Here is a 4,064-nt window from a genome sequence, read left to right as displayed (position 1 = left end):
TTTTTAAAAATTAAGAGGCTATTTATGAGGGCAGTTGTAGCCAAACAGTTAAGGTACTGGACTAGTAAGCAGAAGGTCACTGGTTCAAACCCCACCACTGCCAGGATGCCACTGTTGGGCCCTTAAGCAAGGCCCCTAACCCTCAATTGCTTAGACTGTAAGTAGCTTTGGATAAAAGCGTTTGCTAAATGCAAAAAATTTACATTTATTTATATTATATTTAACCCATTTAAAAATTATGGGGTTATTTATTTATATTTATACTTCATTTTAACTAATTTTTAAATATGGGGTTATTCATTTATATTTATATTATATTTTAACTATTTTTTTAATTATGGGGTTGTTTATATTTTATAAGCTGCTTTATCCTCTTGCAGGGGGTCTGAAAGGCACAAATACCCTGGACAGGGTGCCCACCTCCACCCACCCCCACAAATGCCACAGCCAATCATGTCTGCGTGGTCAATAGCATTGTTGTATTGGCACCCTGTCCAGGGTATTCCTGACCGGTCATTTCCATCGATATTTAATATTAAGTGTGATGGATTAACACTGTTCCTCTTCATCATTTTAAAAGGTTAACTTGAGTGCTTGGAAGCTCATCACAATAGCTGCGTTATATTGGAACCCTGTGCTCAGGGCAGAACGCGCTAGTGCGTAATTAGGAACACTCCTGGAACAGAGGGAGTTTGTGGGAATGTGGGAGGAGGCTGAAGGATCAAGCGGGCTTTGTGAACTCCAGGGACTCGCTAGACTTCCTCTTTAGATCTACCAGCCAGGTATTGTGTCCCGAGAACAAAGAGCTTTGTGTCGAGCGGCCTGAATGAGGCAGCAGTTTTTTTTGCATCACAGGGTCAGTTCCTCATGATCCTCATGATCCCTGCGTACCGGCTTGGTCAGATTTTTAGAGAAGTGTCGTCTTCTGGTATTGATATGATCTACTGAACTGACTGAGCATCATGTGACTTTTCTGACATTGTTTGCTGAATGTTAGATCTGTCAGCAAACACACACCCATGAAAAATGCACACACACACAATTACGTGGACACACGCACGAACCTTCACACCCGTCACTATAAATAGATATTATTCGTAATCCACACCTCAAACTATTTATGTTATTATTAGGAACACACTGAATTTTGTAATAGGTAAATTTGCTCTGGTCAGTAATTGTTCTACTTTTGACTATTAAGGTGGAAACATTTAAAGAACTGAAATGTTAAAGTAATTAATATATAAAACATAAATATAAATTGTGTAGAACAATAATAAAACTGAAAAAGACATGCTGGCTTGTTTACATTCCTTCGAACAGTCGTAGTACAGACGTGCCTCCACATACCTTTTACTCCAATACAATCTTTACTGCTCACAAATGCAAACATGCTGACCTCCCCTGCTAAACCTGCACCTCAAAATCCTCTAGTTGCGTCAAGAAAGACACACTTTGCTGCTTCAGTCACTGCTCGGTTCGAAACTCGACTGGGCGCCATCTAGCGGGCATAATTGGCAGTGCCTGCAGCAGACACGGTTCTGCTAGGGCGGGATGACCGGACTATGTGGGTGGGGTCTTCAAACGCTGTGTAAGGACCCTGACTGGCAGATAGAGGCGCCTGTGCAGAGTGCATGGGTAAAAAAGGGGGCATGAGCAGCAATATACCCACCTCGACTGCAATCAGGGATCCACCAGCAGCGGAAGACAAATTGACTACGATAAATTGGGAGAGAATGGGAGAAAATGCATCAATAAAATAGAAAAAAAAACCACTAGAGCTGAAATTTTACTACATTAATAAATAATAACAGAAAATATCCAAAATAAATCACATTAGTGAAAATTTGGACCTTTTTTCATGGGGATTTTAATATTGTATTTAGGGATCGTGACAGTGGATCTGATCTGCTTACCAGATTCGGGACAGTTTTTACCCTGGGTGCCCTTCCTGACACAACCACCCTATTTCTATCAGGGCTTGGGACCGGCACTGAGAGCTCACTGACAAGTGCTCCACTCAATCCCTTCCCATCAGGCATTAGAACTACATCCACTTTTAGTCTGACACTGACAGGCCGCTATACAAACACATGCAGCTTTTGCTCTGGAGCGATGTGTTCAGTGACCTCTTGCTTATCTGAGGCCTTTACACTAAGCCATGTAGTCAAAAGTATTTGAACATTTGACCATGGGCTTGTTGGACATCCCAGTCCAAAACAACTAATGGTACAGGGTGGCGCACGAAAAACCGAACCGTCTCCGACCGGCTGGCTTGAGCTATTATACAGGCGGGCGCTGTCGCGATCGCGGAAAAGTGTTTTGATGCACAAAGAAAATAATTTCCAGCACCTCCTCTAACCAGTAAGAGTATATTTTTGTATATTTCGTTTCGTGTACGAGCTAAGAAACGTACGCCGACGTACTGATGTGCAATTATTTATTTATGTATTTATTTTAACTAGCAGCTTTATCCTGGTCAGTTTTAAAGAGTCCAACTCCATCTCAACAAGAACTGGCGTCCTGTCCAGGACCCATTAACTCACATACACCTTAATAAACTGGAGCACCCTAAGGTGCACATGTGAGCCCTGGTGTTTTTTGGGATTATTTCCAAATTATATTAATTCCCATTTATACAGTATATCCTGGTATTTTAATAAGTGTAAATATTTTCCTAAACAAAACAAGATACATTTAATGGTTTTGTATTTTCAGAACTACTTTTAGGTTCCTGTTCTGTCGTGCCTAACTGTAATTATTTAACTGTTGATTGTAAAGCACTCGTTCACTTTCTGTTTACATCCCCAGCCTTTTAAAAGCCCTAACGACTTCATTATGCTTAAACGTCATTGCTTACGTCAGCCACAGAATTACCCGCTTTCAGTCATTCAGCCTGAACAATACTTCAACAAACACTAAACCCGGCTACGCAGGACGACCAGCGGCCACCAAAAGAGCACCATGATCCGACTGGCACTGAGTGGTCGAGGACAATGCTTGCTTTAGAGACGAGAGAGGAGTTGAGGGGAGATTATTTGACCTTCCGGGTCAGGGAAGACACTGAGGAGAAAGCACCATGGAAATGCGCGAGTTCGTTAGCTCATGGAGGCCAAGGTTCAGTTCTGGCCTCGAGATAAAGAATAGAGGAGGAATGTGGGGGTCATCTCTCTCTCTTTTACACATTCCAACACATTTTATTTAGCAGCTGAACTGAAGGACTCTCCTGCAACTGCAGGACCTGAACTGGAACAGAACTCGAGGTGTTTGTGTACAAAAAGTGGAATGTTTTTACCCAGTACAGTACAATTAGGCCTCCAAGTCCTGCTTTGGTATTATTTTACTATTTATTATTTTTAGCAGTTAAAACAGATCTCCAGAACGATGGTGTTGTGCAGCACAGCCCACATGCAATATAGGTGAGCGATGGATGGATGGAAGAAAGGAAGGAAGGATTACTCACTCACTCACTTTCTTAACCGCTTATCCAATTAGGGTTGCGGTGGGGTGCTGGAGCCTATTCCAGCTTTTCAATGGGCCCAAGGCACACAGTAACACCCTGGACAGGGTGCCAGTCCATCGCAGGGCAGACACACACACACACACACACACACACCCATTCACCCATTCACAGTCCACGTATTCACAATAGACTCACTTTTGGGACTAAGCTTAGTTCTCATTAATGATAATCTTCCTTCTTTTTTTGATTCCCAAGACTTCCAAAACATTCATATAATAATAATCTAGAGCAGATGGGACGCCTTTATTTGTCATATATACATCTCATCTACATGTGAACCGTACATTGAAACTCCTTTCCAACATATTCCAGCTGATTTGGTAGCTGTGGTCAGAGAGAACGGTCAAGAGAGGGTTAAGGGCCTTGCTCAAGGGCCCAACAGTGGCTGCACAACAGAGCCAGAATTCAGTAACCTATAATGTCATGTGTAATGTGAGAGAAAATATATTACTATGTTAGTACAGTTCATGTTGAGGTAAGAGCCTGTAATATTCATTCAAACAAACATCCACAGCTGGAATAAAGACACGTAATCAAGAGC

The sequence above is a fragment of the Trichomycterus rosablanca genome, chromosome 19 (assembly GCF_030014385.1).
Source record: "Trichomycterus rosablanca isolate fTriRos1 chromosome 19, fTriRos1.hap1, whole genome shotgun sequence".
Classification (NCBI taxonomy): Eukaryota; Metazoa; Chordata; class Actinopteri; order Siluriformes; family Trichomycteridae; genus Trichomycterus; species Trichomycterus rosablanca.
This window is presented reverse-complemented; position numbering follows the sequence as displayed.